This window comes from Oncorhynchus kisutch, linkage group LG6, assembly GCF_002021735.2.
Source record: "Oncorhynchus kisutch isolate 150728-3 linkage group LG6, Okis_V2, whole genome shotgun sequence".
Taxonomy (NCBI): Eukaryota; Metazoa; Chordata; class Actinopteri; order Salmoniformes; family Salmonidae; genus Oncorhynchus; species Oncorhynchus kisutch.
Window position 1 is genome coordinate 83,772,308 of NC_034179.2, and position 22,435 is coordinate 83,794,742.

At 42.6% G+C, this 22,435-nt stretch overlaps 2 long non-coding RNA genes across 2 annotated transcripts; both read left to right on the plus strand.

The window, feature by feature from the left end:
- Positions 1–395: 395 nt before the first annotated feature.
- Positions 396–11,859, plus strand: LOC109884028 (uncharacterized). The gene is made up of 5 exons (XR_004210460.1): positions 396–694; positions 9,833–9,925; positions 10,053–10,181; positions 10,347–10,512; positions 10,629–11,859. It is a non-coding gene; the product is annotated as an uncharacterized LOC109884028 (long non-coding RNA).
- A 6,494-nt stretch (positions 11,860–18,353) lies between these two features.
- On the plus strand, positions 18,354–21,041 carry LOC116374499 (uncharacterized). The gene is made up of 4 exons (XR_004210461.1): positions 18,354–18,481; positions 18,865–19,002; positions 19,125–19,161; positions 19,933–21,041. It is a non-coding gene; the product is annotated as an uncharacterized LOC116374499 (long non-coding RNA).
- Positions 21,042–22,435: the final 1,394 nt, after the last annotated feature.

Genomic DNA, 22,435 nt, shown 5'->3' on the forward strand with positions numbered 1-22,435 from the left:
TGTGTGTGTGTGTGTGTGTGTGTGTGTGTGTCTTGGCAACGAGTTAAGCCAAGATGTAGGAATGGCTTGGATACACAAGGTGTTGTCACGTTTAGTGCTGATACAAGACAGAGACAATAATCGGTGTTAAAATGGGGTGACATCCACACGCATGAACCACTTATATTATCTCTGTCCTCATTAGAACAGTGGCAAACATGTCGCTCAACCACTTCGTTTCTATACTTCTCTCAAACTGTACAGCCTGCTTATAACACCCCATTCTAAAGTAGGTGTACAGGCACACTAGGCCAAAGGTCACAGGATGTGAGTGTTAACAGCTATTGCAGTAATTGGCCCATTGACAGAATGACGCGGTCTCACAGCGATCCGTCTGCCTGCTGTGACCATGGTTATTAGTGTGACCCGAGGGTGTTGAGTTATGACAACGTCTCTCTTGTAGTTACTGTTCCTCTTCCCTTTGGTGGCCAGTGATGGATGGAGAAACTGATGTCGGGAATCCTCTGGAAACCTCCGCAATCACCGGAAATGATGAGGAATGATGAGGAATGATGACAGCCGTATGGAAGCATTCCAGGCACCAGGAGGAGCCTGCCTGTCTGTACAGCACTTCCAGCCACCCTCGCTCCCTCTCTTGGCCTCGTGTTCCAACTTCCATCCGTGACGTGTGCTGACCTGTCCCCCCTCCATTCAGGTGAGTACCTGAGCACCTCACTGATCCCGCGGGACAATAGAGGATAGACAACGGTTTATCCCAACAAAGCCCATGTTTATTTAAGAGCACGGCTCACCCAAATGTGGACAGCTTAAGAGCTGGGTTCCTTCCATACATAAACATGGGAGTGAGAGATAAGAAGGACATTCCCATTCCAGGTCGTTTCTAACACTGTTACTTCTGCTCCCCTTTCCCAATCTCTGGTGTCCGTCAGTCATCGGTGGTGAGGTAGCTAGCTGGCTTTAGTAGTGAAGTAGAGGAAGCAGTGCACACCAGGGTAATTATACAGTACAAAGGAAGGAAAACAACCTGTAGAGAGAGTTTGTAACCTGATGTGAGTTTTGTCCTGATATTTACTTCTACCACATGAGTGCAGCGCACAGTAACAATACATTCTCTGACCTGGAGTGTTGTGTGTTTGAGCGATTGTACTGTATGGGAGTGTGTATGTGAATGATCTTGGTGTGTTTACATTTGTGTTTAGGGACTGCAGAAATACACACGGTGCTGTCTGTGTGAAATCCTGATTGTTTCTTAGGCTTATCCTTCACAATACTGGGCTTTATCAGAAGGGCCAGTACTGGTGTAACAAGACCCTCTTTACCCTGGGTTCACTGAGCGAAGGAACAGAACTAGAGCCCACGCCAACAAGGCTCAACAAGAGAAGAGGGAGAAGGGAGAGGAAGAAGAGGGGTAGCGAGAGGGGGAAGAGAGTTATAGAGAGAGAGTAAAAGGGAGAAAAGAGAGGAGAAGAGAATGATAGAGAGAGGGGAGAAGAAGGATAAGAACAGAGAGAAAGGGACAGAGAGAAGTGTAGATGTGAGAGAAAGAAGAGGTGTAGAGAGAGGGAGAGAGTGTAAAAGGGAGACAATAGAGGAGGAGAATGGGAGAGGAAGGATGCCTCCAGTATTTATGCTGCAGTAGTTTATGTGTCGGGGGGCTGGGGTCAGTTTGTTATATCTGGAGTACTTCTCCTGTCCTATTCGGTGTCCTGTGTGAATCTAAGTGTGCGTTCTCTAATTCTCTCCTTCTCTCTTTCTTTCTCTCTCTCGGAGGACCTGAGCCCTAGGACCATGCCCCAGGACTACCTGACATGATGACTCCTTGCTGTCCCCAGTCCACCTGGCCATGCTGCTGTTCCAGTTTCAACTGACCTGAGCCCTAGGACCATGCCCCAGGACTACCTGACATGATGACTCCTTGCTGTCCCCAGTCTACCTGGCCATGCTGCTGCTCCAGTTTCAACTTCCACCTGACTGTGCTGCTGCTCTAGTTTCAACTGTTCTGCCTTATTATTATTCGACCATGCTGGTCATTTATGAACATTGAACATCTTGACCATGTTCTGTTATAATCTCCACCCGGCACAGCCAGAAGAGGACTGGCCACCCCACATAGCCTGGTTCCTCTCTAGGTTTCTTCCTAGGTATTGGCCTTTCTAGGGAGTTTTTCCTAGCCACCGTGCTTCTCCACCTGCATTGCTTGCTGTTTGGGGTTTTAGGCTGGGTTTCTGTACAGCACTTTGAGATATCAGCTGATGTACGAAGGGCTATATAAATAAATTTGATTTGATTTGATTTGATGAGAACAGAGAGAAAGAGAAGGGGAGAAGAGAGAAGAGGTACACAACACAAAAAGAGAGAGTTTAACAAGTTTACCACAAGGCAGCGGCTCAGAAAGAGTGATTTGTTTGTTTGACAGAGATCCCTCTCAGGAGATTCTTCTCTGGATAACGGATTCATAGGGGCTGTCCAAGTGACTTGCTACGGTTGTGCAATACATGACCTAACTGTACGTGAATAAGCAGTGCATCACTGTGACATAGTACAGGAAATGACTGTGACATGAGTAGCCTATACTACATTCAGTTCCTGTAATCAATGCATGTGAGGATAGGCCCCTGGGCACACAAAGCATGCACACACACACACACACACACACACACACACACACACACACACACACACACACACACACACACACACACACACACACACACACACACACACACACACACACACACACACACACACTGTCTTGGATGTCCCAGATCAGGGTGTGAGGGAGAGGTGGTCAATGTGCTTGATGTGATTGTTTTATTCCCTCCCCTTTATAAGACTTTCTCAGAGAGCTCAGGTTGCTCTGCTTCATCGCTGCATAGAGAGAGAGAGAGAGATGTGGTTTTTGGACGAGGAGGGGGTTTGGCTCGGTCTAGAAGAGGCTGAGATATGGGAAAGGGGGATGAGGTATGGGGATTTGTGGGTTAGCATATTCCCATGCCACCTCTACTCGTAGTACCCTTAAATAACTCTCTATGACTATGTAATAAACTTTATTTTGTGAGTCTTACGTTAATCTAGACATGTAGGCTACATACTAACTACATGGTGTGTGTATGAAAGTACATTTAGCATGTTTATGTGTATTACAGTGGTTAGAGCTCTACAACACAGACCTGGTTAGAGCTCTACAACACAGACCTGGTTAGAGCTCCACAACACAGACCTGGTTAGAGCTCTACAACACAGACCTGGTTAGAGCTCTACAACACAGACCTGGTTAGAGCTCCACAACACAGACCTGGTTAGAGCTCTACAACACAGACCTGGTTAGAGCTCCACAACACAGACCTGGTTAGAGCTCCACAACACAGACCTGGTTAGAGCTCCACAACACAGACCTGGTTAGAGCTCCACAGCACAGACCTGGTGAGACCTCAACAACACAGACCTGGTTAGAGCTCCACAGCACAGACCTGGTTAGAGCTCCACAACACAGACCTGGTTAGAGCTCCACAACACAGACCTGGTTAGAGCTCCACAGCACAGACCTGGTTAGACCTCAACAACACAGACCTGGTTAGAGCTCCACAGCACAGACCTGGTTAGACCTCAACAACACAGACCTGGTTAGAGCTCCACAACACAGACCTGGTTAGAGCTCCACAGCACAGACCTGGTTAGAGCTCCACAACACAGACCTGGTTAGTGCTCCACAGCACAGACCTGGTTAGAGCTCCACAACACAGACCTGGTTAGAGCTCTACAACACAGACCTGGTTAGAGGTCTACAACACAGACCTGGTTAGAGCTCTACAACACAGATCTGGTTAGAGCTCCAAAGCACAGACCTGGTTAAAGCTCTACAACACAGACCCGGTTAGAGCTCCAAAGCACAGACCTGGTTAGAGCTCTACAACACAGACCTGGTTAGAGCTCTACAGCACAGACCTGGTTAGAGATCTACAACACAGACCTGGTTAGAGCTCTACAACACAGACCTGGTTAGAGCTCTACAACACAGACCTGGTTAGAACTCTACAGCACAAACCTGGTTAGAGCTCTACAACACAGACCTGGTTAGAGCTCTACAACACAGACCTGGTTAGAGCTCTACTACAACACAGACCTGGTTTAAGCTCTTCAACAAAGAAACTCCATAGTGTGGAGATGGCCTTTCAGATGTCCTGGCCGTGGTCACACACACACCGACACACACAGACAAACGAACGCGGGCAAGCACACACTACAGCTCCCTGCATATTCCACCCCTGGTCGACCCTGAGACCAAAGCACTTCAGAGGGCCGTGGTGGGTCTGCAGCCGGCCTGCCCTTCCTCTGGAGATGGTGCTCATCTTTGATCCCACACCATGAGAATAGGGATTATGCTGAAGACTGTTGTAGTTGACTGGAGTTCTACAACACTTCTAGGCTTTTCTTAGCCTGAGTTCACAGTCTTCACACAGATCTAGGGTGGTACTTTGGGGACAGTAACATCTACAGACCTATGTTATGTTCCTCATTCTCTGTCTCTGTCTTTCAGTTTCTCTGTCTTTCTGTCTCTCTGTCTGTCATGCGCTGACCAACTGGCAAGTGTCTTCACTGACATTTTCAATCTCTCCCTGTCCGGGTCTGTAATACCAACATGTTTCAAGCAGACCACCATAGTCCATGTGCCCAAGAACACTAAGGTAACCCGTCTAAATGACTACCGAGCCTTAGCACTCATGTCTGTAGCCACGAAGTGCTTTGAAAGCCTGGTCATGGCTCACATCAACACCATCATCCCAGAAACCCTAGACCCACTACAATTTGCATACCGCCCTAACAGATCCACAGATGATGTAATCGCTATTGCACTCCACACTGCCCTTTCTTACCTGGACAAAAGGAACACCTATGTGAGAATGCTATTCATTTACTACAGCTCAGCATTCAACACCATACTGCCCACAAAGCTCATCACTAAGCTAAGGACCCTGGGACTAAACACCTCCCTCTGCAAGTGGATTCTGGACTTCCTGACGGGCCGCCCCAGGTGGTAAGGGTAGATAACAACACATCCGCCACGCTGATCCTCAACACGAGGGCCCCTCAGGGGTAAGTGCTCAGTTCCCTCCTGTACTCCCTGTTCACTCATGACTGCATGGCCAGGCACGACTCCAACACCATCATTTAGTTTGCCAATGACATAACAGTGGTAGGCCTGATCATCGACAACAACGAGACAGCCTATAGGGAGGAGGTCAGAGACCTGGCCGTGTGGTGCCAGGACAACAACCTCTCCCTCAACGTGATCAAGACGAAGGAGATGATTGTGGACTACAGGAAAAATAGGACCAAGCACACCCCATTCTCATCGACGGGGCTGCAGTGGAGCAGGTTGAGAGCTTCAAGTTTGTTGGTGTCCACATCACCAACAAACTAACAGACAGCCGTGAAGAGGTCACGACAAAACCTATTCCCCCTCAGGACACTGAAATGATTTGGCATGGGTCCTCAGATCCTCAGAAGGTTATACAGCTGCACCATTCAGAACCTCCTGACTGGTTGCATCACTGCTTGGTATGGCAACTGCTCGGCCTCCAACCGCAAGGTACTACAGAGGGTGGTGCGTACGGCCCAGTACATCACCGGGGCCAAACTTCTTGCCATTCAGCACCTCTATACCAGGCGGTGTCAGAGGAAGGCCCTAAAAATTGTTAAAGACTCCAGCCACCCTAGTCATAGACTGTTCTCTCTGCTACCGCACGGCAAGCGGTACCGGAGCGCCAAGTCTAGGTCCAAGAGGCTTCTAAACAGCTTCTACCTCCAAGCCATAAGACTCCTGTACATCTAGTCAAATGGCTACCCAGACTATTTGTATTGTCCCCCCTTCTTTTACATCGCTGCATCTCTCTGTTGTTACATCTACCTACATGTACATATTACCTCAATTACCTTGACTAACCGGTGCCCCCGCACATTGACTCTGTACCGGTACCCCCCTGTATATAGTCTCGCTATTGTTATTTTACTGCTGCTCTTTAATTACTTGTTACTTTTATTTCTTATTCTTATTTGTATATATATATTTTTTAACTGCATTGTTGGTTAGGTGCTCGTAAGTAAGCATTTCACGGTAAGGTCAACACCTGTTGTATTCGTGGCATGTGACTAATACAATTTGATTTGATTTAGTCTTTGTTTCTCCTTCCCTCTGTCTCTCTTGGTCTCCCTCTCTCTCTCTCTCTCTCTCTCTCTCTCTCTCTCTCTCTCTCTCTCTCTCTCTCTCTCTCTCTGTCTCTCTTGGTCTCCCTCTCTCTCTCTCTCTCTCTCTCTCTCTGTCTCTCTTGGTCTCCCTTGGTCTCTCTCTCTCTCTCTCTCTCTCTCTCTCTCTCCCTCGGTCTCCCTCTCTCTCTGTCTCTCTGTCTCTCTGTCTCTCTCTCTCTTTTTCTCTCTCTCTGTCTCTGTCTTTCTCTGTCTCTCTCTCTCTCTGTCTCTCTCTCTCTGTCTCTCTCTCTCTCTCTCTGTCTCTCTCTCTCTCGGTCTCTCTCTCTCTCTCTCTCTCTCTCTCTCTCGGTCTCTCTCTTTCTCTTTCTGGAACACAGTCTGGGCAGGATGTGAATACGTCCTACTGTCACATGATATCTATGGAAAATTGATCATATGATTGTATGGAGCCCCCCCCCCAGTCCCCTCTCCTCTGGTAACTCAGGCCAAGTCAATCAGGTAGTAGGTTTCTAGTATGTTTAGGAACTGAGAACATGTCATGTTCACTTGGAGTGTAATTCAACATTAATTAGCTTTTATTTTCCTCCAACTCTATGGATGGGCCTTTGGTATGGACATGCCTGAAATAGAGTAAGGGCAAGAGAGAGAGAGAGAGTTTGGGAGAGAGAGAGAGAGAGACAGAAGGGGGAAGGGAAAGAGACAGAAAGAGGGAGAAAGCGATTGGGCCAGATTGAGTGACAGACTCCTGTCTGTGTTTTCTCGCTGGACCAGTGAATCTGTAAATTAAGCATGCTCCTTCTGGCAGCCCTGCTTTATCTATTGGTGTGTGTGTGTGAGAGAGAGAGAGAAAGAGAGAGTGAGTGTGAAGGGGCAGATGACAGAGGGCCCTTTGAGCGCCTGCTCTCCTGCTCTCACAGACACAATCTGATGGGAGAGTTGTCACGCTGTCTCCATGGACCAGCTCCCAAAGACAACAGGAGGATGTCCTGTGCTATCACACACACGCAAACACATTATCTCTCACACACACACACACACACACACACACACACACACACACACACACACACACACACACACACACACACACACACACACACACACACACATACACACACACACACACACACACAGTGACCTTTGTGCCACACATTAATGCTCCTGGTTTCTACAATAGCTACTGTAGACCCTCACAGATGTGATCATGTACACAGACAGTACTGAGTCTAAAGCACTGTATGTCTGTCTTTGTGGGGTGTCTGATGGGTGTTCACCCTATAGACAGTAATGGAATGGAATGGATGTTAGTTTATTGATGTTTTCCCATGTCTTCCCACTCTAAAATGAACCACAAGTGATCACAATAATGATATTATTTTCAATATCTACACTAGCCACACACCCTCCATTGGCACAGTCAACCTAGCGTGTTCATCATCTTTATTAACATGTTATGCACCAGCCTACTTGTGACCATTTTACCTATTGAATCATTCAATCAGTTATATACCTTGAGGTGAAGTTCAACATGACTCGAATCAGACGAAGGCTTCTGTTTCATTTATTCAACAAGAGCCCCTTCTAGTGGTCAGAATGATGTAGCCCTGAGTGTTTACCGGGTATGTCACTTAACTAGGTACAACTCTGATCTCTGGTTCTCTGAGTTTGTCCTGGTCCTACAGAAACCACCTACAGTGCACTGAATCATGACACTATTATCAGACTGCCCCACTAGTAGGAATCAGGTCCATGGAAATTGTGAAAGGAAAACAGGGTTTCAATTACTTGCAGGTTTGTAATATCAGTGCTAGAGCTGAAACTGATTTGCATAAGGATGCAAGACTTCCTCAATGAGTCAGACGTCACTGTTAACTCTACCTCTTCCATATATCATAACTTTCACTATGAGTTGATGATACGGGTCAAATGCTTTTGTATGTTTACGTGGCTTGCTGAACTTTGTCAACACAAAAACACTACACATACACCCAATGTGATTGATGTCAGCTACTCCTGCATCACCCTCCTGGACTGTGTCAATGTAGACCACACTGCCATAAGCGATCGGTCTGTGAGTATGGCTATTTATCACTGCAGTTTAGGTTTATGTACAGTTACCTTGTAAACTACAATACCAGGGGGGGAAAACATTCAAAATGTAAACTATTTTATTATAAGAAGTAAATATATTGATGTTATCTCATTTCTGAATCAGGAGCATTGGACCTGTACCATTGTCTCTGGTGCATCAGGTGAGATGTGTATATTGCTTTTCAAGTTTGAGGACACGTGTCTTCTTGTTATGTTTATTTGTTTCACATGTACAGTGCCTTCGGAAAGTATTCAGACTCCTTGACTCTTTCCACATTTGTTACGTTACAGCCTTCTTCTAAAATGTATTAAATAGTTGTTTTCCCTCATCAGTCTACACACAATACCCCATAATGACAAAGCAGAAACAGCTGTTTAGACATGATTGCAAATGTATTAAAAATCTTAAACTGAAAAATGACATTTACATAAGTATTCAGACTGTTTATGCTACAAGCTTGGCACACCTGTATTTGGGGAGTTTTTCCCATTCCTGCGTTGTCTTGGCTGTGTGCTTAGTGTATTTGTCCATTTGGAAGGTGAACCTTCGTCCCCAGTTTGAGGTCCTGAGCGCTCTGGAGCAGGTTTTCTTCAAGGATCTCTCTGTACTTTGCCCCGTTCATCTTTTCCTCGATCCTGACTAGTCTCCCAGTCCCTGCCTCTGAAAAACATCCCCACAGCATGATGCTGCCACCACCATGCTTCACCTTAGGGATGGTGCCAGGTTTCCTCCAGACGTGACGCTTGGCATTCAGGCCAAAGAGCTCAATCTTCGTTTCATCAGAACAGAGAATCTTGGTTTCACAATTTTGAAATGTGGTTGTGTATTAGCAGTTTTCCTCTTGTCATGTCAGTCACTGACAATCACTCAATTAGCCCATGTCAGCTGACAATTTTTTAGATTGGTAAATGTATTTAACCAGCTACCTAAACTTGTAGTAATCATCGTCAAATGGCTTACTTGCAAAATTGCAAAAAAATTTCATTGATTTTGTAAGTCACTCTCACTTAGATATCATATTGACATGCACATATTTCTCTCCACCCTATGGCAAAATGAGTAGAATTGCAGCAAACTTGCTTTAAATCTGCTAAATGTTCTTTAATCCCCATAGCAAAATGTTGCTTAAGGCCGGCTCTGACTGCATGTGTGAGTGTGAATGTGGGTACTCAGGAGCCACTGTGGTCCCTCATAATGAATTCAGATGTTTATGGCTCCCATCAAAGTTGCCCATCCCTGAAAGCTGGTTAAAAAGCTGCATCAGGTTAGTTACAACTGGGGTTGGAGAGAGAACCTACAGGAGGGTAGCTCTCCAGGAACAGGGTTGGAGAGAGAACCTACAGGAGGGTAGCTCTCCAAGAACAGGGTTGAAAAGCCCTGCTATAGAAGGCGAAGGAAGAATTACTCAATAGATCCGCATGGCATTTCTAAATACCAGCAATGTCTATTGGCAAGCAACAACTTTCAGCAAAGACCCTGCCTTTAGAGCCTTGCTTATCCTTTCAGTCATGCTCATCATAATCTCACTTTTAGTGACCAAGGAGGTGAGCCAGGAGAGGAGAGCAGGCAGCCCATGGACAATGAAGAGACAGGCGCTGACAACCCTCTGCTGAATGGAGATGCCAGGTAAACTGTACCACATGACTAATCACCTGCCAGTCCTCTGTAATGTAGGCTATGGATATGGAGAACATTTGTATCCTTCCCAATAGAGATACTTAAATCCTTATCAATGTAATAATCTCAACTTTAGTGGCCAAGGAGAGGAAGGTCTTCTAGGAATGGAGGATGGAAAGCTGTTAGACAATGACCGAGCAGACACTGAAACCTATCAGAAGACACATGCTGATTCCCATCCACTGAATGTACCCAAGGTTGTCAGGTAAATTCTCCACATGAGGACTCCTTTGATAGATCGTCATTGTCAATTGAATGACAATCTCATTTCTCCCTTCAGGACCGAGTTTGGGAAACCCTGTTATCTCTATAGGGAACAGTATTATGGTGGATCATGAATGTGAATGTTGATGTCTTATTACTCCAACAGGGTTAACGATGAGACTAAGTAACCGACTCCTGGTGCACAGAGTCCAGGACCTCCTCAGATGAATGGAGGTCCTCCCATGTCTAACAGAGCTGCAGGGGAGACCACTGCTCTATTGGACAAACAGGCCTTGGACAAGGACCAAGTCACCAAACCTCCTGAGTTAATAGTAAGTACTGTTTATGTCCTCTGACAACTGGGGAACTGTTTGGCTTGATATCTAAAATGACAGGGCTCGTTGTCTTTTTGGTCCAGCATATTTGTAACTCTTGTGTTCTTCCCAAGGACCAAGGACCTAATGACATGGAGTCAAGAGGAGAACTGTAACAAACGGTGGACGTTTGTATAACAAAAGAGAACCTAACACCATATGATAAGATACAGTAATACATTATATAACATATATATTATTTGTGACTTGCTTCATCATAATCAGTCATGTCAACACATTCTGAAAAGTGTATTTTATTACTCATTTTAGACTCTAGATGATGTTACATCAGACTTGATTTAAACCACTGTTTTCATAGGAAAGCATGATTGGTCAGTTCAAACAGGATGTTATCTTTATAATGCAATATAGGAGCATTAGTAACACCTTCTATTCATAATGCATCAGGATGCACAACATAGGTGCTAATAACTGCTCATGAACATCTATAACTGCATAAAGCATTATCACCACGATGTGTAATGACTTATGAAGCAAAGTATTACTATGCCAGATACCACATTAGGATCATTATATTATACATTATGTGCTCATTAAGCTAAAAAGTAGTAAGCAATTGCAAAGTTGCTAATTAGCAAAAATGCTAAAATATCCCGTGATGATATTCGAACACGCAACCTTTGGGTTGTTAGACGTTCGCCTGCTCTCACACCCATCCGAAACCAAAGCATGGATTACTGTCTGAGCTTGTCCATAGACTGCTTACAGCTTAAAGTAAGCTAAATACATTTTTAAATTAGGGTGAACTGTCCCTTTAACAGGAGTGCGGAACTCCTACGTGAAGTCGTTACAGTATAGCCCTCTGACACATTTTCCTAAAGAGTCTTTCATGAGGTCACACCACTTAGCTTCATAATCATAAGGCATTATGCTGCCTGCTTAAAATGCTGAAGGAATATAGACATGTATTAGCCATTAGTGCCTATGTCATGCAATATGATGTATATATTCATAGATTATAAGGTGTTATAAATACACTTATCACACATTATCAAGAGGGTATTCATAGGACGTGTTACCCACAGGTCTTGCAGAAGGAACTGTACCCCACATCCCTACCTACTAGGAACATTGTGAAAAATACCACAACTTTAGACAGGAATTGTGTAGCTATGTTGACATTTGTATTCACCGTTTAATTAGAATGTTTAACACATTGAGAGTGTCTGTCAGGTCAAATGACTTAGACAAGCCACCTGGGAGACACACCAAACATGTGGAAGAAGGTGCTCTGGTCAGATGAAACCAAAATTGAACTTTTTGGCAACAATGCAAAACGTTATGTTTGGCGTAAAAGCTACACAGTTCATCACCCTGAACACCCCATCCCCACTGTCAAACATGGTGGTGGCAGCATCATGGTTTGGGCCTGCTTTTCTTCAGCAGGGACAGGGAAGATGGTTAACATTGATGGGAAGATGGATGGAGCCAAATACAGGACCATTCTGGAAGAAAACCTGATGGAGTCTGCAAAAGACCTGAGACTGGGACGGAGATTTCTCTTCCAACAAGACAATGATCCAAAACATAAAGCAAAATCTACAATGGAATGGTTCAAAAATAAACATATCCAGGTGTTAGAATGGCCAAGTCAAAGTCCAGACCTGAATCCAATCGAGAATCTGTGGAAATAACTGAAAACTGCTGTCCATCCAACCTCACTGAGCTCGAGCTGTTTTGCAAGGAGGAATGGGAAAACATTTCAGTCTCTCGATGTGCAAAACTGATAGAGACATACCCCAAGCGACTTACAGCTGTAATCGCAGCAAAAGGTGGCGCTACAAAGTATTAACTTAAAGGGGCTGAATAATTTTGCACGCCCAATTTTTCAGTTTTTGATTTGTTAAAAAAGTTTTAAATATCCAATAAATGTCGTTCCACTTCATGATTGTGTCCCACTTGTTGTTGATTCTTCACAAAAAAATACAGTTTTATATCTTTATGTTTGAAGCCTGAAATGTGGCAAAAGGTCGCAAAGTTCAAGGGGGCCGAATACTTTCGCAAGGCACTGTATGTGGGTTGGTCCCATACTGTTATGAATGGTTTTCACCTGATGCTTTTATGGTTAGTTACCTTACACATGTATTTAGTTTTATTTATTACTTTTTCATGACCAATTTACACTCAGTGTACAAAACATTAAGAACATGACAGACTGACCAGGTGAATCCAGGCGAAGCAATGATCTCTAATTGATGTCCCTTGTTAAATCCTCTTCAATCAGTGTAGATGAAGGGAAGGAGACAGGTTAAATACGTTTTTTTTAAGCCTTGAGACATGGATTGTGCGTGGGTGCCATTCAGAGGGTGAACGGCATGACAAAAACATTTAAGGGCCTTTGAACGGGCTGTGGTAGTATGTGCCAGGCTCATTGGTTTGAGTGTGTCAAGAACTGCAACGCTGCTGGACTTTTCACTCTCAACAGTTTCCTGTGTGTATCAAGAATGGTCCACCACCCAAAGGACATCCAGCCAACTTGACACAACTCTGGAAAGCTTTGGAGTCGACATGGGCCAGCATCCCTGTGGAAAGCTTTGGAGTCGACATGGGCCAGCATCCTTGTGGAAAGCTTTGGAGTCGACATGGGCCAGCATCTCTGTGGAAAGCTTTGGAGTCGACATGGGCCAGCATCCTTGTGGAAAGCTTTGGAGTCGACATGGGCCAGCATCCCTGTGGAAAGCTTTGGAGTCGACATGGGCCAGCATCCTTGTGGAAAGCTTTGGAGTCGACATGGGCCAGCATCCCTGTGGAAAGCTTTGGGGTCGACATGGGCCAGCATCCCTGTGGAAAGCTTTGGAGTCGACATGGGCCAGCATCCTTGTGGAAAGCTTTCGACACCTTGTAGTGTCCATCCCTTGTCCAATTGAGTTTTTTCTGAGGGCAAAAGCGGGTGTAACTCCATATTAGGAAGGTGTTCCTAATGTTTGTACACTGTGTATAGTACTATTCATTTTGACTGTTGGATTGTTATGATCTGCTCATACATTGCCATACAAGTGAGTGAGTTAAGACTATTGTTTAATGAACGACTCAGGTCTGATGGATACACTTGTCCCTCATACTCTTGTATTATTTGAAACATTTTTTTTGCATGTATTTGTATGAACAAACCTCCACATCATTGTCATATCTACCTTTTAGGAAGGCTGTTCTGCAGAGTTTTGTGTATGGTCACAACTTGTTTTATTTAATACATGAACATTTGAGTAATTTAGCGGATGCTCTTATGCAGAGTGACTTACAGGAGCAATTCAAGTTTAGTGCTTTGCTCAAAGGTACCTCGACAGACCAAGTCGGCTCGGGGATTCAAACCAGTGACTTTTCAGTGACTGGTACAACGCTTATTAATATTATGATGAGTTGCTTTCCTTTTATCATTAAAACATTCCTTTCTAACTTGTGGTCGTGTTTTCTTCAAATGAGACACTGGTGGAGAGGGAAAGATCAAACTCTGATTTATTTAGTCTTCTGTCACTCGTTTTCAGTTTTTCAAGTTTATGCAGACACACACACACACACACACACACACACACACACACACACACACACATGCAGGCACACACATGCCTGTCACGCCCTGACCATAGTTTACTTTGTATGTTTATATGTTCTGTTTGGTCAGGGTGTGATCTGAGTGGGCATTCTATGTTGGATGTCTAGTTTGACTGTTTCTGTGTTTGGCCTGATATGGTTCTCAATCAGAGGCAGGTGTTAGTCGTTGTCTCTGATTGGGAACCATATTTAGGTAGCCTGTTTTGTCATTGTGGGTGGTGGGTGATTGTCTATGTTAGGTGCTTGTGTCAGCACAGGTCTTATTATAGCGTCATGGTCGTTGTTCATGTATTGTTTTGTTCATTTTACTTCGTGTTTTCGTCATCCATTAAAATGATGCATTCACACCACGCTGCGCTTTGGTCCGCTTCTTACGACGATCGTGACAATGCCACGCTAATGCTCCTGGTTTCTACAGTAGCTGCTCATGTGATCATGTACACAGACTGTATGTCTGTCTTTGTGGGATGTCTGTGTTCACCAGTAACATACAGTATCCAATGATGGTATGGCACGGTATGTATGGTACAGTATGGTATGGATGATGATTTCCTGATGTTTTCCTATTTCATCCCACTCTGAAATGTACCACGTGATTGTAATAATGATATTCTCTTCACACCCTCCACTCACTGAGGGTCAGATGTCACAGTCAACCTAGAGTGTTCATCTTTATAAACATGTTAAAAACACTAACTACTAGTGATCACTTTACCCGCTGAATCATTCGAACAGTTATCTACCATGAGGTATAGTTATCTACCATGAGGTATAGTTATCTATCATTTGGTAAAGTTATCTACCATGAGGTACAGTTATCTACCATGAGGTATAGTTATCTACCATGAGGTATAGTTATCTATCATTTGGTAAAGTTATCTACCATGAGGTATAGTTATCTACCATGAGGTATAGTTATCTATCATATGGTAAAGTTATCTACCATGAGGTATAGTTATCTATCATTTGGTAAAGTTATCTACCATGAGGTATAGTTATCTATCATTTGGTAAAGTTATCTACCATGAAGTATAGTTATCTACCATTATATATAGTTATCTACCATGAGGTAAAGTTATCTATCATTTGGTAAAGTTATCTACCATGAGGTATAGTTATCTACCATGAGGTATAGTTATATACCATGAGGTATAGTTATATACCATGAGGTATAGTTATCTATAATTTGGTAAAGTTATCTACCATGAGGTACAGTTATCTACCATGAGGTATAGTTATCTACCATGAAGTATAGTTATCTACCATGAGGTATAGTTATCTACCATGAGGTCTAGTTATCTATCATTTGGTAAAGTTACCTACCATGAGGTACAGTTATCTACCATGAGGTATAGTTATCTACCATGATGTATAGTTATCTATCATTTGGTAAAGTTATCTACCATGAGGTATAGTTATCTACCATGATGTATAGTTATCTACCATGAGGTATAGTTATCTACCATGAGGTATAGTTATATATCATTTGGTAAAGTTATCTACCACGAGGTACAGTTATCTACCACGAGGTATAGTTATCTACCATGAAGTATAGTTATCTATCATTTGGTAAAGTTACCTACCATGAGGTACAGTTATCTACCATGAGGTATAGTTATCTACCATGAGGTATAGTTATCTATCATTTGGTATAGTTATCTACCATGAGGTATAGTTATCTACCATGATGTATAGTTATCTACCACGGTGTATAGTTATCTACCATGATGTATAGTTATGTACCATGATGTAAAGTTATCTACCATGATGTATAGTTATCTACCTGGAGGTGTAGTTATCTACCATGGGGTATAGCCATCTACCATGAGGTATAGTTATCTACCATGAGGTATAGTTATCTACCATTAGGTATGGTTGTCTACCATGAGGTGTAGTTATCTAGCATGATGTATAGTTATCTATCATTTTGGAAAGTTATCTACCATGAGGTATAGTTATCTACCATGAGGTATAGCCATCTACCATGAGGTATAGTTATCTACCATGAGGTATAGTTATCTACCATGAGGTATAGTTATCTACCATGAGGTATGGTTATCTACCACGAGGTATAGTTATCTACCATGAGGTATAGTTAGCTATCATGTTGGAAAGTTATCTACCACGAGGTATATTTATCTACCATGAGGTAAAGTTATCTACCATGAGGTATAGTTATCTACCATGAGGTCTAGTTATCTATCATTTGCTAAAGTTACCTACCATGAGGTACAGTTATCTACCATGAGGTATAGTTAGCTATCATGTTGGAAAGTTATCTACCATGAGGTATAGTTATCTACCATGAGGTAAAGTTATCTACCATGAGGTATAGTTATCTACCACGAGGTATAGTTATCTACCATGAGGTAAAGTTATCTACCATGAGGTATGGTTATCTACCACGAGGTATAGTTATCTACCATGAGGTATAGTTAGCTATCATGTTGGAAAGTTATCTACCACGCGGTATAGTTATCTACCATGAGGTAAAGTTATCTACCATGATGTATAGTTATCTACCATGATGTATAGTTATCTACCATGAGGTAAAGTTATCTACCATGAGGTATAGTTATCTACCAGGAGGTATAGTTATCTACCATGAGGTATAGTTATCTACCATGATGTATTGTTATCTACCATGATGTATAGTTATCTACCATGAGGTGTAGTTATCTAGCATGATGTATAGTTATCTATCATTTTGGAAAGTTATCTACCATGAGGTATAGTTATCTACCATGAGGTATAGTTATCTACCACGAGGTATAGTTATCTACCATGAGGTATAGTTAGCTATCATGTTGGAAAGTTATCTACCACAAGGTATAGTTATCTACCATGAGGTAAAGTTATCTACCATGAGGTATAGTTATCTACCATGAGGTATAGTTATCTATCATTTTGGAAAGTTATCTACCATGAGGTATAGTTATCTACCATGAGGTATAGTTATCTATCATGAGTTAATGGTACAGCGGGTAACCTAGTGGAGTGTTGGGCTAGTAACCGTAATGTTGCTGGATCAAATCCCCGAGCTGACAAGGTAAAAATCTGTCGTTCTGCCGCTGAGCAAGGCAGTTAACCCACTGTTCTCCGGGTGCGGAAGACGTGGATGTCGATTAAGGCAGCCCCCCCCACACACACACACACCTCTCTGATTCAGAGAGTGGTTGGGTTAAATGTGGAATACACATTTCAGTTGACGGCATCAGTTGTACAACTGACTAGGTATCCCCCTTTTCCCTACAGTTCAACAAAACCATGTGCTTCATTCCTACAGTACAACAACAGCCCCGTCTTGTGGTCAGAAGTGTTGTGTGCAGGAGTTGTTACTGACTTTGTGACCTTCTAGACAGGTCATGTGGGCAGGAGACGGGTAACATGGACCTGGTAATGAGTTCTGCACGTCAGACACATCGCAGTGCACCACCTACAGTGCAATAAAGCATAACACTATTATCCGACTGCCCCACCAGTAGGAATCAGGTCAAGTTGTCATTCAACTGGAGGCTTTACATGGGGGAAAGAAACATTTATTGAAAATATTATGTTTTAATATCAATGCCTTAAGTTGTATACAAAATAATCTAGTTTCATTGTCACAAAACGTTAAAATATTTATCCAAAAACCAGATGTGTTTATTGTTGCTCCTCCTTATGATGTAACTTCCGCTCAACAAGAGAAAGAGTGTCCTTCCCGCCTTGGTTTGCTTTGCACCGACAGACTGGAACTCAACACGCAGCACACAGTAGTTTGTGATAAGAGGCCACCATGTCTATTTGTTATCTGTTTAGTTTATTATTGACAATCCTGTTCATTCAAGGTAAGAAGATTGTGTTTTGACTTTGTATTTTTTCTGGGTGAAGCTGAGATGTCTTCGTCTCCCCAATTCCTGACACATATTTACAGTAGTGTAGTTGGTTTAGTTTTTTCAATGTCTTGAGTGTTTGCTTATCTCTCAGCTATTTGCCGGTCTCTTGAAAAAGTTACAATTCTCAGGAAAGAGAGATTGCAAAATATAAATTCTCCGGCAGTAAAGCCGTCTTTGGGCGTTGGCTACAAACATGATCATATGCTATTGTCTTTATAAAGCAGGCTGCTTCTTCTGGTATCTTCTTTTGTATCTCTTCAACAGCAGTAAATAAAGATATGTGTTGTAGAAGACTGTGGGAATTGTTTTTCAACATGAGTGATCTCTTCCTCCTTTTTTCTGCAGGCTGTTGGGGTGGAGAAGAAACCAAGAATGTTAGTTGTGCAAGCCTCCGAACTGGAAATGCTTTCAAATACTGTGTAAAGGAGAAGGAGAAACCTAAACGTGTGGAGTGGCTATCAGTGATTTCCAATAAGGTAAGATATCGGTTTATTGTGTCTCACAAAACAGGCTTCACTATCAGACTACTGTAGAATCAGAAATGTCTTTCACACTTCAGGGGAGGCAGGAAGCCGGGGTTAGAGTGTTGGGCCAGTAACCTAAAGGTTGCTGGATTGAATCCCCAAGCTGACAAGGTTGAAAATCTGTTGTTCTGCCCCTGAACAAGGCAGTTAACCCGCTGTTCCCCGGTAGGCTGTCATTGTAAAAAATAATTTGTTCTTAACTGACTTGCCTAGTTAAATAAAATAAAAATATATAGAGAGTTGATGCAGTTTAATGACAAATGTATTCAAACATTTAGAATATTGTTTTTGAGTGTTAGATGTCTAACTTTACATTTGTATTTTTTCTTCCACAGACGTCTACGTGGCTTGCTTCGTGGCTCTATCAACACAAAAACACTACACATGCACACAATGTGATTGATGTCAGCTACTCCTGCATCACCCTCCTGGACTGTGTCAATGTAGACCACACTGCCATAAGTGATCGGTCTGTGAGTATGGCTATTTATCACTGCAGTTTAGGTTTATGTACAGTTACCTTGTAAACTACAATACCAGACCAAACATTCCAGTTGCATGTTCATAATTTGATATTGATGTTATCTTATTTCAGGAGCATTTGACCCATTTCAATGTGTCTGGTGCATCAGGTGAGACGTGTATATTGCTTTTCAAGTTTGAGGAGCCTTGTTTTTTTTCTTCTCATATTCTTATATGAATATGAAAAAAACATGGTCATTTCTAAGTGATAAATATATATATATATATATATATATATATACACACACTGCCGTTCAAAAGTTTGGGGTCACTTAGAAATGTCCATGTTTTTGAAAGAAAAGCACATTGCGCTGTTCTGTGAAGGGAGTAGTACACAGCGTTGTACGAGATCTTCAGTTTCTTGGCAATTTCTCACATGGAATAGCCTTCATTTCTCAGAACAAGAATAGACTGATGAGTTTCAGAAGAAAGTTTCTGGCCATTTTGAGCCTGTAATCGAACCCACAAACGCTGACGTTCCAGATATTCAACTAGTCTAAAGAAGGCCAGTTTTATTGCTTCTTTAATCAGAACAACAGTTTTCAGCTGTGCTAACATAATTGCAAAAGGGTTTTCTAATTATCAATTAGCCTTTGAAAATGATAAACATGGATTAGCTAACACAACGTGCCATTGGAACACAGGAGTGATGGTTGCTGATAATGGGCCTCTGTACGCCTATGTAGATATTCCATTAAAAATCATCAGTTTCCAGCTACAATAGTAATTTACAACATTAATGTCTACACTATATTTCTCATCAATTTGATGTTATTTTAATGGACAAAAAATGTGCATTTCTTTCAAAAACAAAGACATTTCTAAGTGACCCCAAACTTTTGAACAGTAGTGTATATATAGTTTATATTGTCTTGTTCTAGATGAGTCAAAGAAGCCTTTGGAGAAAGAGCCTGACAGTCAGAATACAACTGCAGGTGAGTGTTTCTCTGTAACAACAGAGCAGAGCATATTGAATGAGAGCTGTTGTTTCCACTGGCTCTCTGTTGGGTAGTCATCAAATGATTCTCAGTTGTAAATGTCATTAACTACGTCTTTCATTTTATTTGTAATATTATTGCATCTCTGACAATTGATTGATGCAGTCAAATTCCATATGACCGTTGAGTCACGGTAACTAGGCTTCTCCAAAACTGTGCTCTGATGCCACTGATGGTCATTAGGAGCCTACCAAACCTGCTAACGGACAGTCGCTAATGGTGTGTTCCCTCTAATCACTCTGACAGAACCCTGGCATTCAGAGTTTGAGTGGAGTAGGATCACCTGTTGCTCAGTGAGAGCCAGCTCCTTATAACTGGTTGATACATGGAATAAAATAAGTGTCCCTATATAGGTTTACGTTGCACAACCTTTCTATAGGCTATATTTTGTATTTGCGTGAGAAAACAGTTTTGATGGCCTATATTAAAAAGAGGATCCCATCAGCTTTCTATAGGCTAGGCCTACTATATTTATTTCTCAACTTTGCTCATATTAAGCACATTGCTTCGCTTTACAACTGGAGAAGCCTACCTGGCTGGGCTGAAAATGAGCTGCTGGAAAGGTGTCCTCCATTTGCTATTCAAGTGCAGTCTTTTCCCCCTGCCCCTGTTCCGACAGAGGTATGATAATGGTCTATTCTACATCCAAACCAGTTCCCACATATATTATTTAGCATACTGTATGGAAAGACAATATTAGAGTAAGAATTGTCTGATGTGTGAGAATATTACCACGTGTATAGTCTATAAGGCAAGAAACAGTACTTGAATCGTTGGGTGACTTTTTCAAATCAAAGTCGCATGCATCATGGTTTTCTTTTCTGGATTGATTTTCTTTTCTGGATTTATCGACTGATGGCCTGTAAGGTCTGGAAAGATATATCCATTTGTTCTTCTGGAGAACTAAGAACCCAGCAAATGTATGTGGACACCCCTTCAAATTACTGGATTCGGCTATTTCAGCCACACCCATTTCTAACAGGTGTGTAAAATCGAGCACACAGCCATGCAATCTCCACAGACAAACATTGGGAGTACAATGGCCTTACTGAAGAGGTCAGTGACTTTCAATGTGGCACCGTCATAGGATGCCACCTTTCCTACAAGTCAGTTCATCACATTTCTGCCCTGCTAGAGCTCAACTGTAAGCGGTCAACTGTAAGTGCTGTTATTGTGAAGTGGAAACGTCTAGGAGCAACAACGGCTCAGCCGTGAAGTGGTAGGCCACACAAGCTCACAGAACGGGACGGCCGAGTGCTGGACCGCGTAGCGCCTAAAAATCACCTGTCCTTGGTTGCAACACTCGTTACTGAGCAGTGTAAAGCACTTAAGTAAAAATACTTTAATGTACTTCTTAAGTCGTTTTTTTGGGGTATCTATACTTTACTTTACTATTTATATTTTTGTCAACTTTTACTTTTACTTCACTACATTCCTAATGAAAATAATGTACCTTTTACTCCATACATTTTCCCTGACAACCAAAAGTACATTTTGACAGGAAAATGGTCCAATTCACACACAGAACATCCCTGGTCATCCCTACTGCCTCTGATCTGACGGACTCACTAAACACAAATGCTTCATTTGTAAATTATGTCTGGGTGTTGGAGTATGACCCTGGCTATCCGTAAACCATTTTTTATAATAATTGTGCCATCTGGTTTGCTTAATATAAGACATTTGAAATGGTTTATACTTTTACTTGTACTTTTCATACCTAAGTACGCTTTAGCAATTCCATTTACTATTTGATACTTAAGTATATTTAAAACCAAATACTTTTCAACTTTTACTCAAGTAGTATTTTACTGGGTGACTTTCACTTTTACTTGAGTCATTTTCTATTAAGGTATCTTTCATTTGACTCAAGTATGACGATTGAGTACTTTTCCCGCCACAGCTACTGAGTTCCAAATGACCTCTGGAAGCAAGGTCAGCACAATAACTGTTTGTCGGGAGCTTCATGAAATTGGTTTCCAATGGCCGAGCAGCCCCACACAAGCCAAAGATCACCATGCGCAATGTCAAGCGTCGGCTGGAGTGGTGTAAAGCTCGCCGCTATTGGACTCTGAAACAGTGGAAGCACGTTCTCTGGAGTGAAGAATTATGCTTCACCATCTGGCAGTCTTGACAGACAAATCTAGGTTTTGCGGATGCCAGGAAAACGCTACCTTCCCCAATGCATAGTGCCAACTGTAAAGTTTGGTGGAGGAGGAATAATGGTCTGGGGCTATTTTTCATGGTTCTGGCTAGGCCCCATAGTTCCAGTAAAGGGAAATCTTAACACTACAGCATACAGTGACATTCTAGACGATTCTGTTCTTCCAACAGTTTGTGGCAACACTTTCAACTTTGTGGCAACAGTTTCCTGTTTCAGCATGAC